This window comes from Lithobates pipiens, unplaced genomic scaffold (assembly GCF_037356315.1).
Source record: "Lithobates pipiens isolate NorthernLeopardFrog02 unplaced genomic scaffold, aLitPip1_a1.2 Scaffold_18, whole genome shotgun sequence".
Lineage (NCBI taxonomy): Eukaryota > Metazoa > Chordata > Amphibia > Anura > Ranidae > Lithobates > Lithobates pipiens.
In genome coordinates this window covers 516,867,845-516,881,962 of record NW_027507758.1, presented here as the reverse complement: position 1 = coordinate 516,881,962, position 14,118 = coordinate 516,867,845, and the positions used below count along the sequence as shown (strand labels likewise).

The window sequence follows — 14,118 nt, the reverse complement described above, 5'->3', positions numbered from 1 at the left end:
AAGTAGTAGAAGTAGTAGATGAAAACCCTACCTTCCTCCTTGGCACCCCCTACACTTTGTAAGGCAAACAGCTCCTTTATATGTATTTGTTCCATGTATTAGCTGTGCACCTGATATTCAGCTTTAACATACAGTAAATACGCTTTAAAACAAGCCCCCGTTGACATCTGTAGCTGCAGGTATTGTGGAGCAATTCAATCCCAAATTTTATAGCAGAAATATTGAGATATTCTGGTTGGGGAATCGGGGTGAACTGAGCTGCTGTTGTTTCAAAGCTTGTTTACTGCTTGCAAAGAATATGTAAATACTTTAATATTTATAGACTGGCTGCAGTTTCACTTTAAAGCAAACCTTGCCACAAAATTTAAGTTCCATGTATACTGCACAGATATCTCTGTATAAATAATAATGAGTAGCTAGTAGGTACAAAACATGCCTGTACACACGATCGGAAATCCTGCTAGCAAAAGTCCGATGAGAGCTTTTGGTCGGAAATTTCGACCATTTGTATGCTTCATCGGACTTTTGCTGGTGGAATTTCCGCCAGCAAAAGATTGAGAGCAGGTTCTCTATCCTTCTAACGGAAAAAGTTCTGATTGAAAATTCTGATCGTCTGTAGCAATCCCGACGCTCAAAATTCCTATTCCACACATGCTCGGAAGCATTGGACTTCATTTTCTCAGCTAGTCGTAGTGTTGTACATCACCACGTTCTTGACAGTCGAAAGTTTAGAGAACTTTTGTGTGACCGTGTGTATGCAAGCCAAGCTTGAGCTGAATTTCGTCTGAAAAACCATCCATGATTTTTCCGACGAAAATTCTGACCTTATCCTAGGCAAGAATCATGTGACACATCTTCTGACAAGATCCTTCCTGGGGGATATAGATTAATGCAAATATCACAAGAAGAAGTTACCTTTTCCACATACTACTGCTAACACTGATTACATGTGATGGGGTCCCTTTTCAGCACTCCTTGTATTGCACTCCAAGATCTGTTTTAAGTTTATGCTGGCTGTTTGACCCACTGCACGTATTGGCTTCACACCTGTAGAATTTTGTTCAAAAGATGTCATTTTCAGAATGTTTGTTTATAGGAGAAGTACAGCTAAAGCTCGTTTGGCTGTACTTCTCCTGTGGATCAAGCCCGCTGTGGGCTGATGTCACTGGGAAAAGATCATGACCATATGGTCGGGATCCACCCAGAAGCCTGGATTGGCACCTGGGTCAGCCTCTAAGCGAGCCACTTCCGCCCCCTCCACAGTTCAGTGCGCCAGTGAGCATCGGGGGGGGACAAAAAGCCAGTGACTGACAGTCACCAGCTCTCTACTCACAGAGCACTGAGAACCAAGCAATCAGTGGTCTTTGATCGCTCGGGTTCATAGTATTAAAGCCTGCATGGGACAGATGCAGCATCGGTCTGCCTAGGTGAATATGATTAAAAAACCAAAAAAAGTCTCTTTTAATTATCTCAAAATTAAGGTGAGGGAGAAGAAAAAATTGAAGGATAAAGATAGAAAAATTTTGTAAAATTAATGTAAACGAATGAATTTGCTCATGAAAAAAAAATCATAACTAGTCTTATGCGCATGCACTTTAAAAAATTAATCCATAAGTAGAAAGTTAATTAACATGGTACTTGAATGAAAAGTAATTTGCCATTAGTCATGTCAAGTCCATGAAGGCACCATCAAATGACTGAATGAGTATGGTAATTGTTACACTTTCTTGTCTGAATGTTCAAATGAAATTCTAATTTTGTGATAAGCTTCACTTCTTTTATAGGTCCACTCACTTGTTGTTTATGCTCTTTATGAAGGAGTCTTATTCTTCATGTTAGAGTAGAACTATAGGCATTTTGTTTTTTCATTTTGGATAGAGTAAGGTTGGTTTATAACCCCTGTCAGTTTTTTTCACCATCTGTGTCCCATTGCAGAGATTTCCCTTCACTTTCTGTCCCATAGCCAAACAGGAAGTGAGAGGACATGCCTGCAAATGAACCACTTCAAGACCGCAATATACTTTGGAGTGGATTACTGGGATTATGGCTGAAGATATCAGCTATAACCCCGGTATTGTTTTTTTATAGCTGGTGGCTGGCTTTCTCATGAAAGTCATGAGCTACTAGAATGCTTTCAGAAGCATCTGGTGTTTCTCAGGCATATCGTTTCCACCAGTTCACCCCACTGGGTGGTCGGGTAGTCCCAGAGGCAATCAAAGAGTAGATCCTCTTTGATCACCTCTATGGCCTTGGAGGACTGGAGAAATGTCATGATGTCACTTCCAGTCCAGGCTGGAAGTTTTTTTTTTTTTAAAGCAAAAGATCAAAAAAAAGTCTTGATATTTTGCTTTTAAAAGGTAAAGGAGAGATTTGGGGTCTATTTGACCACAGATCTTTCCATAAAGAGGACCTGTCATTGTTATTTTTATTAAAGGGATGTTTACATTCCTTGTAATAGGAATAAAAGCAATCAAAAAAATAAATAAAATAAAGGAACAGTGTAAAAACAAAAAATAAAAAGTTAAATAAATAATACTTTTTTTAAAATTGCCCCCATACCTCGCACACAGAAGCAAACACATACGTAAGACGCACATGCATATGTAAATGGTATTCGCACCATACATGTGCGGTACCACTGCGAATGTTATGCCCCATACACATGGTCGGATTTTTCAACAGAAAATATGCGATCAGATCATGTTGTCGTCATCAGACCGTGTGTGGGCTCCATCTGACTTTTTCCGTCGGATTTTCCAACGCACAAAGTTTGAGAGCAGGATCTAAAATTTTCCGACAACAAAATCTGATCGCATAAATTCTGATCATGTGTAGACAATTCCGACAGACAAAGTGCCATGCATGCTCAGAATAAACTAAGAGACGAAAGCCATTGGCTACTGGCCCGTTTATAGTCCCAACGTACGCGTTTGACATCACCTCGTTCAGAACGATCGGATTTTCCAACAACTTTGTGCGACCGTGTGTATGCAACACAAGTTTCGGCCAAAATCCGTCAGATTTTTGTGGTCGGAATGTCCGACTGTGTGTATGGGGCATTAGAGCGAGACCTCCTCTGTAACTCTAAATGGGTAACCTGTAAAGGTGTTTAAAGTGTTGCCTATGAAAATGTTTAGGTACCACAGTCTGTAGCCATTCCACAAGCGTGTGCAGATCTAAAGCTTGACATGTTAGGTATCGACATACTTGGCGTAAAACATGTTTTATTTATTCATTAAAGTGCTTTTTTTTTTTTTATTGTATTTGTAAAACCGCTGCGCAAATACAGTTTAACATAAAAAATTACAATGATTGTAATTTTATTCCCTAGCGTATCTGCTAAAAAAATTATAATATTTAGGGGTTAGAAGGAATTTTCTAGCAAAAAACATTGAAGTCCCCATTGGAAGATTTACCCTCTATTAGGTCACTTTTACACTGGGGCTGTGAGGGCGTCGGCATAGTTTTAGCGGCACCTTACCGTCATTTTAGCAGCACTTTTCGGTCAAAGAAGGGGTTAATAGTGCCCGTGTAGTGCCGCTGACAAAGTGCTTCGCAGGCACTTCAGAGTGGTGCCCATTCATTTCAATAGGCAGGGGTGCTCCTAAACCACCCCAAAGATGTGGCTTGGAGGACTTTTTTTAAGCGCTCCACTTCAGTGTGAAAGCATTCGAGCTTTCACACTGGAGTGACAGGAGAGGCGCTTTACAGGCGCTTTGCAGTTGTTATTTTTAGCGCTAAAATGCATGTAAAGTGCCTCAGTATGAAAGCAGCCTTACTGTTCTGGAGATAACCCAAAATTGGTATCTTCTTATACTTTCAATTTTCAATGATAATGGTAAACAGCACAAATAGAGAGGGTGAAATCCTAACAGGGGCTACCCCATCCTCACTGCAACTGCCCCCCGCGGGAGACGGATGGCAAGGTGGCGATCAGTGGCCTTACCTTAGGCTACTCCTTCTTGTCGTGGGAAGTACCAGGCTTCTCCTGCGAACCGAACAGGAGGTGGGTCCTGAGACCCGATTGGCCGCTGGTCCTAAGACCCTGGGAGGAGAAGCCCCTCCGGCTCTAATCACATGCTTAAAAAAAAACAAAAAAAATTGAAGTCATCCATGCGTCCGGTGCCCTGCATGTAGATTAGGGGCCAGGCACATGGCTTAGGGGGCACCCTGCATGGACGGGCCACCACTGCCCTCTCCACTCTATCCAAAACTAAAAAAAAGTTTTGCCTTTAGTTCTACTTTAAGTGTTTTCTTTACTCAATGTTGAGGAGAATACAGCAGGCACAGTGAAATGTATATGAAAAGGAGAGAGACTCTGGAGAGGTCAGAAGAAGTAGGGTTTTGGAGAGGAGAACGTGAAAGTGAAATTCCCAAGAAATATAATAATCCGGTAACTGAATCCTTTTTTTATGCAAACCGATCCTTCATAAACTTCTTGTTTCCTCTCTTAATCTCCTCTGGTACAGGATATATTCACTAAATTTAAAAAGAAGCAATGTTAAATATATTGTAATGTGTCCCATATGATTTTCATTATACAATTTTCTAAATATTGTTGTTTTCTTGTCTGCCTTGTTTACTATATAAATATAACTATATAACTATATAAATATAACTTTATTGCTTGCACGTGAATAGCAACACTTCGAAAATATGTACATAAACCAAACTTCTTTTCCTAAACACATAGCCAACACTAATGAAAGTATCTGGCATGCCTTGACTATTCCTCTAAACAATGTACATTAGTATTCTATCTGCTAAGCTGTGTTATAGCTATACTGTACATACTAAGCAATAAGATCAGTAGTAGCTTTGCAGCAGTTGGGGGGGAATGAGATGCACACCAAAATAACAGCTGTATATCTACAATACAAAAAAAGTTCACATTTGCTTTATTCTTGTTTTTAAATGCACAATCTTCATAGCCATGCTTGGCTGCATACTCAGGAAGGCAGGTGTGCATGTTTACATTCACTACATATGCCTGGGGGAAAACACATACCATTAAGAAATTGCAGAGCAGTCCCTAAATTCCCACATGGTGTACACATGTGCGGTGCGGGCACTTTTGTATAGCGAGACTTTAAAGTAACTCCAGGCAAACAGCTTTTATACACAGTGGAAATACATACAATATTTTACTGCTTTACCTGGCAATTGATTTGCAAATATTTGCAGTCAATCATTTGATTTAGGTTAGGAATAGATGAGTGATTCTTGGTAGCGCTATTGTGCTACTAAAATTGACCACAATTTATCATTAGCGTATGCATTGTGCTCCCTACAGAGTACAGCGTGTAGTAGTGATTAATCGCTAGTATTCACACAATGTTTCAAATTTGTGAGATTAATCATTATTACACGCAACTAGTAGTGTAATGATCAATTCCTAATCATTAATGTCTGGCCTGTAGTTTTCAGAACATTTGATTGATTATTTAAGAGATAAAGTGATATTAAAGCTTTGTTTTTTTTAAAATAACAAACGTTATGCTTACCTGCTCTATGCTGCACAGTGCAGCTCTGATCCTCTTCTATTTGGGTCCTCCGCCGCTGCTCCTGGCTCCTCCCCCTTGAGCGGTGCCCCCAGAGAAAGCCACTTGCCCTGGGGGCACTGCTGCATGCTCGCTATGAGAAAGGCTATGGCCCAAAGGCATTAGCATGTGTCATGTTGTAACTGCTGGAATAAAATTGCACAAAGAAGTATTCATGTGCCGGCTTTCTTTGGCATTTGGCTGCATGCTCGCTCCACAACTGCTGCTCTATGTATCCTTAAGGCACATAGAGCTGTGGTTCTGCCCCACCCCTGCTCTCTCCTCATGGGCTCACTGGCTGTGATGACAGCAGTGGGAGCCAATGGTCTCCCGCTGCTGTCCCAGCCAATAAGGAGGGAGAGTCCCAGGACAGGCAAGGCTATTGTGAACATCGCTGGATCAGAGGGAGCTCAGGTAAGGATTGGGGGGCAGCTGCATAGAATGTCTTCAGCCTTTAGAACCACTTTAAAGTGGACAATTTTCAACAATCAGTTTTGATCAGAGAGAGCAAAAAAAAGAAGCACAAAATTGGAAACATTTCATTAAAACGAATGGGAACAAAGGAATTTCCAATAGTTGAATTTGCTCCCAGGTGCAAAAAAATCATATTTAGTCATATGCGCATGCACTTGTCAAAGCTAATCTTGAATGAGGAGGATCTGCATTGCTGAAAACCTAACTGACAATGGATTAACATTGTGGATTTTTTTTCCAATGTGTGTCTACTTACTAAGTAATTTTTTTTTGAGAAGGAGTAGAACTATCTACCCGTTACTTATTCTAGTAGGGTAGGACATTATCTGTGGACCTCTTTTTTTTTAAATGGGGGTTTCAGTAAGCCTCTAACTTGCAGACACCCACAGCCACCAGGGTTGTGAGGAAGTGACCCTTGTCCTTATGGTAGAAGGTACCTAAAGGGTCTGGTGTGAATTTTGGGTAGGGAACCAACACTGTTTTCCCCAGGTATGGATATGTCCCTGGTTTCTATGAATCCAGCAGCTGGTAGCTCCTGTCAGAAACCATGAAATCAGGCCAAGACAGAAGTACAGTTAACGCACACTATGGTTTAATAATAAAATTTAAAAGAACAAACATAGTCAAAACATAGCCAGAGTTCAGTAAACGGAACAGATAGTCAGCCAAGCCAGAAGTCAGGGATCAATGTAGTGGAACAACAAGCAGGATCTGGAGCCAGAAGGGATGTCAGCAAAGGCAGTCTTTAAACAGGAATGCAGGAGATGTTTCTTGTATGTTGACCAAGGCGAAGGCAGAGACCCTCTGGACTAGAGGGCTTAAGTAGGAAGGACTGATGAGCAGGATATGAACAACAGCTGAGTAACTGTGGAGAAAGATGGGAGGTGGCAATTAGCCAACAATTGAGCAGCCAGCTCAGAGAAGGAAGGACTGAGCCCAGCCCTGACAGCTCCCTAACATCCTTAGTAGAGAGCATGCAGTACAGGGTGACAATGTTGTTCCCTGCAGTGAGACACCATAGGAGACGCGTTGACAACCTGTAGAAATTAAGAGCTCTTGCTGGCAGGCTCACCTGATGAAATTAGAAAAAAAGCAACTCAAGTACAATAAAATGGTTGCACTTCATGTTTTTAAAGGGAGAAAAGCTTCTACACATAACATTTCAAAACATGCCTTTACATATACTGTATACATGCTTATAAAATAATACTCACATGTGTTGTCCTGGATTCTAAGTACTGAACACTCAGATGCTGCATCGGTCAGAAACCTTCCAGTCTCATAGGATCTCACAGAAAAAAAAAAAAAAGATTTCTCTAATTTGTATATGAAAGAGGAATGACTTTATTATGCACTTTATTAATGTTTCAATACCAGTAAAATGCCAAGCTGCATTTTTATGTAGATGTCCAGTACTAAAGTTTATGTTGCTTTGTACGAAGAATATTGTTTTTATTGCAGTCTGTGTCCTAAGCTGATATGTTTTACTGTTTACTATTATACATCAACACCGGCAGACATCTGTAAGCAGTTTCTATTTCTATACCAGGCACGTCCCATGGGTATGTTCTATATCCCTTAAGAGTGCTAAAAGAATGTATATTGTATAATGCATATTGGATTGGCCTACTTAGTATGAGTATTTATGTCTATGATTAAAGAGAACTCTGGTCAGGACTAAAATAACTAGCAAGCATAATGTGTATGATACTGGGTTATGGACACTTATAACGTGAATTGTGCAGTAAAGTAAAGGCATTTAAAATCTGTTAAAGTTTCTATCATCAATGCTTGTTTGTTTGTGTCCACTTTTGAGTCAGATTACACAGCCTGCAATGGTTAGTGTTATCCTTGGTCAACTGACAGACCTTTGCGTTTAGCAGAAAACTTTCAGGAGGAAGCTGCAATTGGTACAGGCCCCAAACTTGTCCAAGTCTGTGACCTGCAATAGAATGATTGCATACAGCATTCCAACATTTAATATGCAGATACTTATTTCAGGTCAGTCGGCCATTGCAGCCCTGGAATCTGTACCTGCAAAAGCAAAGGGGTTCCTTTGAAGGTTAAACTCAAAGTACAATGTTTTTATTAGCATGTTATTTCACAACTACAGGGTTTTTGGGTTAGTAAGATAAAGTCGTATTACTAATATTATAATTTTTTGGGTCTAGCTAGAGACTGAAAGAGATAACATTTCTATCTGGGTTTTATCCCCATCTTTGACCCCTTTGGGGAGATCTTCTCTTATTTGCTGTCCTTGTGCAACCAGGAAAGAAATGGGAAGATTGGTTGTCACTGAGACAAGAAGCCACAGTGTTGGTTAATACATGAGGGAACTGCATGCTATGACTGTTAATGATTGCTTAGGTGTTTTCATGATGGTGCCACTTGATGAGTGAGTTAACACCCTCTTATGGCTGGAGGCCAAGCTGTTACACCCGGACCTACAACAGAAGCACAATGTCCTTTCACCTGCCAGTGACATCTGTTCCTGCACTGACTACAAAGATATTTCAAAATAAAGCGTATTTGTAACACTGATTTTCCTTCACCAGTTCTTTGCATGCGTTACACATTACAATTTGCTTGCTTCAACTTGTACACAAAAATCACATTGTAGAATCCTACAAGGTTTGAGCATTTAAACATATCCTCTGGTGGGGGAGCCTTCCACTAAATCATATGTGTTATATGAATTTGCTTGGTTAAACCTGAAAGCATGGAGGGAAACTGCTGTATGCATTGCAAGGCCTCATCCAGGCCATGGGAGGGTTCTGTTTTGCTGTAGTCCCTAACTTCGTTTCCTTGATGCTTAAATGGGTAGACCATAGAGCCAACAATCCACCCCTTTGACAGAACCTCTGTCACTGGCCTCTACAGTCTGCTCTCCCAAACTGGCTGCCTCCTTTTACTTGTCTCTCTCCATTATACAGAAAGTTAACATATAGGCACACACTACACTCCTCATCCCCATACACTTTAGGATTTCACCCACTTTGAATTCCCAAGAATCAGACCAGATGCTTCACTTAACCTAGGCTGAGTTTGTTGAAGCAGTCATATGACTGCTACTACCAAAACTGGAGTAAACCCTGCAGAGGGCTAGTATATGTACTTCTTTGGGCACAGGGCACCATCTTGGGAAAGTCTGTACATGATTTGGGCACAGTATTGTGGAAAAATTTTGAGGCCATTTTTAGGTGCAAATGTACTATAAATAGCACTGACTGCACTATATAATGGCTTCCTGAAAACAAGACACCACTCTATCTCAGTAATATTCTCAAGAGCTCTTAGTCCTAATGCAAGCAGTGGGCTGATTCTTGGGAGGATATAAAATATCAAAACACCTTGATGGGTGGATGTCAGTCTCGAAGTGTGAACATTAATAGGCATGCTTTATTTGTATGTAAACAGCCTTAGGTAAAGCTTGCATGTGATGCTGAGCCTTCATGATTGAAAGAACTGAAGTACAATGAATGAAAGGGGTGGAGCAGGTTCAGCATGGCTAGGGAGGAAAGGGCTAGGTGATGGTAAATGTGCTTTAGCTAGAACATGAATCAGGCTCAGGGGCGGACGGGGCAGGGGGGGCAACTGCCCTCTGGGCTGCTCTGGTGTCCATAAAAAGACTGCACCACTTATGCTCCACATATGCTTAAAGGCTTCCTGGTGAAGAGGAGTAAAAAATGCCTACCGGTGTCCTACTGAGAGCAAAATGAGGATGAGCGCAGAGTGCAGGATACACTCCCTCCCCTGCCATGGATGATATATGCCGTGTCCGAGCAGAGGCCAGCTCCATGCCCCATTGGAAGCTCTCATCCTCCAGCCAGCCCGGACTGCCCCCGGCCATCCCCTGCCAGCCAGTTCAGGAACCTGGCATAGGTGCAGCAGGCACTGTCCAGCCCGACCCACCCAGTGAGCAGAGAGGACATGGAGCAGAGCTCCAGCCCCAGGATGGGAGTTAGGAGGAGGCAGGTAAGAGGGAGAGTGAGACCGGGGCTGAGTCCTTGCTCCATGGGCCTCTGGGTTGTACTTTCCCCTCTGGGCCAAAGGTTGGCAGTCAGCCCCTGGGCTCTATCTGACTTGCTGCAGCATCTAATGTACACTGTGAGAAGCTGAATTGCAGTTGGGGGTATTGTTTTTATGGGTGAAGGCCAAGACCCTAGAGGGCCTTGCTTGGGGAGAAACTTTAAAAAAAAAAAGACAGGAAGATTATGTCAAAATATTGCAACAGCAACAGTTTCCTGTACAAAAAGGCAGGTATCCAGAACAACTTGAAATAAAAATTTCACTAGAATCGATATACTATGCTACACAGTAATTTGTCATTGTTTAGGAGTATAAATTTCTACTCCACATGGATCACTAAAAGCTCAGCTTGAAAGTACTGGTATGTTCTTTTTGCAGAATTAATTGATCTAGTACTTCCTCTGTCATTCGAAATTAAATGCTCTTGCTTTAAGGAGCCACCACTGCAGCTCAGAGGTGTTATTTAAACTCATGATTTAACAAGGGAGTTTTTCCTTCTGCTTGACAGATTATACACTAAAGTTCTAGAGGAGATTTTCTTTATACAATTTAAAAAATAATAAGACTTCATACACACAAGGGTTGGGTGATTTCAGGTCACATATTGCCTGCCATTTGGGGATGAGCTTTAGGTGCGGCCCAAACGCAGCTTGTTCACAGTTCGCTGAACGTAGTAAATGGCCAGACTTGGCCAATTCATCCACTTATCCTTCTGCCCACCAGCCATCTTGTTTTACATTGTACATAAGCTGGGGGGCATCCTCGGTGATGCCATTGAACAATGACGACACCCAAGTTCCATTAGCGCAGTGTGGTAATGCACTACCATGCGTCATGGTACTCTGCATTATGAAGTATTTGTGAATACAGCCTTTTTTCAGTTCCTTTTAGTGCCTTTCCACAATGCTACTTAACATGTGGCACTGTGTTAAAGCACTGCAACAGTTATGTGGTAGAGACTTCCAGATAACTAAGACGTTTAGGAGGATAGCAATGGTTCCCTTGTATTTCTTTCAGTTCATGTTTCAGATTTAAAACAATTATATAAAATTGATATACATGTAAACTTGATTCTAAAATGTTCAGTTTATTCATATTATCTTTGCATGTTAAAGGTGTTCTTTTCTAAAAATGCCAGTACATCCAAATGTTGTTTTCTTGCAACCAAGGCAACACTTGAAGGCATTCTGTATGTTGTTTATATAGAAATATCGTGGATCGGGTGGACAGATTATTGGTTGGGGCTGGGGATGATCCAGCTGTCATGGTACATGTTGGCACCAATGACAAAATAAAAGGAAGGTGGAGAGTCCTAAAAAATTATTTCAGGGACTTAGGGAATGGATTGAAGAGAATTACCTCCAAGGTGGGTTTCTTGGAAATACTACCTGTGCCTCAAGTCACAAAGGAGAAGCAGCAGGAGCTTAGGGAACTGAACAAGTGGCTGAGGAACTGGTGTAGGAAAGAGGGGTTCAGGTTCCTGCAGAACTAGGCTGACTTCTTAATTGGTTACTGACTCTTTAGTAAGGACAGGCTGCACCTTAATGGGGATGGTGCAGCTCTATTGGGAAGAAAGATGGCCACAAAGTTGGAGGGACTTTTTAAACTAGGTGTTGGGGGGGAGGGGTTAGAGGTAGCGATAACCATCAGTGAGCATAGGACAGAGGGGAATAGTGGAGACACTAGTGGTATTATATCCATAGCATCTAAGGAGAGAGGGGGGGGGTGTGTCTATATACAGTATCAGGAAGGATATACGGGTAGAAGAGCAGAATTAAATCAATGACATCAAGGGGGGAAGTGGAGTCTATATGGGTGGAACTCCAAAGGGTGGAAGTAAGCGAGAAATTACTAGTGGGGGTATGTTACAGGCCCCCTAACCTGGGGGAATAGGTGGAGTTGGATCTCCTTTCACAGTTAAAAATGGCAGCAAGACAGGGAAATGTCATCATAATGGGGAACTTCAACTATTCCGACATCCCACTCATTAAGGCCCACGTTTGTTCCACAGGACAACTTCAAGTCTCATTTGGCGGATTCCCCGACTAGAATTATTGCTAGATCTATTGATTACAAATCATACAGATCTGATTGCAGATGTGAAAATATAGGGCAACTTGGGAACTAGCGACCACAGAATTATTACATTCCTCATAAATCATAGGACTGGGAGTCACAAGGGGAATACAAGGACACTGAATTTCAAAAGAGTCAACTTTTCTAAACTGTGCTCAATACTGCAGGATATTAGGTGGGATCAAATCCTTAAAACATTGAACACGGAGGAAAAATGGGAACGCTTTAGGAACATATTAAATAAAAGTATCACCAAGTGAATTTAAAAAAAATGGGCTTTAAAAAGTACAAAGCAGAGGAGTCAGTGTCAGCATTCCAACAATACAAGGAATGCAATAAGAATTGTAAGAGTGCAATCGGGGCGGTTAGAAAAAGACTATGAGAGACACATAGCAGAGAAGAGTAAAAATAATCCCAATACATTTTTTAAATATATTAACACTAAACAGGCAAGGTTGGAACACATAGGCCCAATAAAGGATGAGGAAGGGAAGGTGGTTACAGATGACAAGGAGAAGGCAGCTGTACAAAATTCTTTCTTCTCCTTAATCTTCACACAGGAAAAGGAGGGGTATACCGACTACGGCAGTATTGTTAGTAACACATTACAGGATTTATCCCATGTGACTAACAGTGGTCGGAGTCCGGAAAGGATTAGAGAAGCTTAACTGTCATGGTTATGCAGTGATCTTCCTCTGGTTGCTTACCTCCCCTCATGTGTTCTGACTAAGAGGTCAGCCACTTCCACCTGGTGGTTTTTATAACCTCTCCTCTAAGCATGGCTCCACCCCAGGCCCTATCAGGGAACCCTATATTAACCTGTTCACTGCAAGCCAACAGTGCTGATGAACCATTGTGTATTCATTGTGTGTTTGGCTGCCTGGTTCCTGCTTGCCGTGTGCTCTATGTTTGACTCTGTTACTGACCTTTGGCGTGTTCTCAACGATTCCTGTCTGCTTGTGACCTTGACCTTTTGCATGTCCCTGACCATCCCTGTCTGCCTGTGACCCTGAACCTTTGGCGTGTACTCTGTTGTTCCTGTCTGCTAGTTGCCCTGACCTCTACCGTATCCCCTTACTATCCTTGTCATTCCAGACTACTGCTTCCTTCTCCTGTAGTCTACTGTGAGCGTGAGCTGTGAGACCCTAGGGGCCACGACCTGGAGCCAGACTGCAGCAAAGTCCATCCTCACCACTGGAGGCTCTGGCGAACACACGCTGGCTCTTAGACTCCGCGCCCTGGGGAATCTATGCTCCAGCTCCCATTGGGATCTGTGTTTGTGATCCTGGAGATCTGTGTCCTGAATCTCCCTGGGTACAATCCGCAGCAGTCAGTCCTAAGGTCCACTAGCTAGCGGTGCACTTCCGACTCCTATGGAGTGCATCTGTCACCTGGTCTCAGGTGACCTGACATTAACATTAATAAATCACCAGGACCACATGGCTTACAACCGAGAGTCCTAAAAGAACTCAGACAGATTATAGCCAGACTGCTATTCCTTATCTTTATGGACAGCATACTGACAGAATTGGTACCAGCTGATTGTCGAAAAACTCACGTGGTACCAATATTCACAAAGAGCAGAGATATATTCCAGGGAACTATAGGCCTGTCAGTCTAATGTTGGTAGTTTGTAAACTATTTGAGGAAATGATAAAGGACTATATCCAAGAATTTGCTGATGAAAACAGTATCATTAGCAGTAATCAGCATGGGTTTACGAAAGGTCTCTCTTGCCAAATCAACCTATTAACATTCTACGAGGAAGTGAGCTGCCATTCTGGATTTTCACAAATTTCAACCCCAGTCATGTAACTAAGGACTTTGCTCAGCCTCTGTGTGATGGCTCACTTACCTCTTCTCCTGGCAGTCAGCTGTTGGCCTGATTTCTGCCTTCCGAGTCCTCTCCTCCTGTAAGGTCCTGGCTTCATCACAGGCCTAGTGGCAGGGCACCCTGAGAATGCCACAATCTTCTGCCCTGAGGTGGCAGCAGGGCCCT

At 42.2% G+C, this 14,118-nt stretch overlaps 1 long non-coding RNA gene across 1 annotated transcript in view; it reads right to left on the bottom strand.

The window, feature by feature from the left end:
* Positions 1-6,584: 6,584 nt before the first annotated feature.
* LOC143990245 (uncharacterized) overlaps positions 6,585-14,118 on the bottom strand; it is a 46,434-nt gene continuing 38,900 nt past the window's right edge. Inside the window, exons 2-3 of the long non-coding RNA XR_013277241.1 lie at positions 7,229-7,302; positions 6,585-6,879 (exon numbers count right to left, since the gene is read on the bottom strand). This is a non-coding gene — a long non-coding RNA (uncharacterized LOC143990245). The remainder of the gene's footprint in view (positions 6,880-7,228; positions 7,303-14,118) is intronic.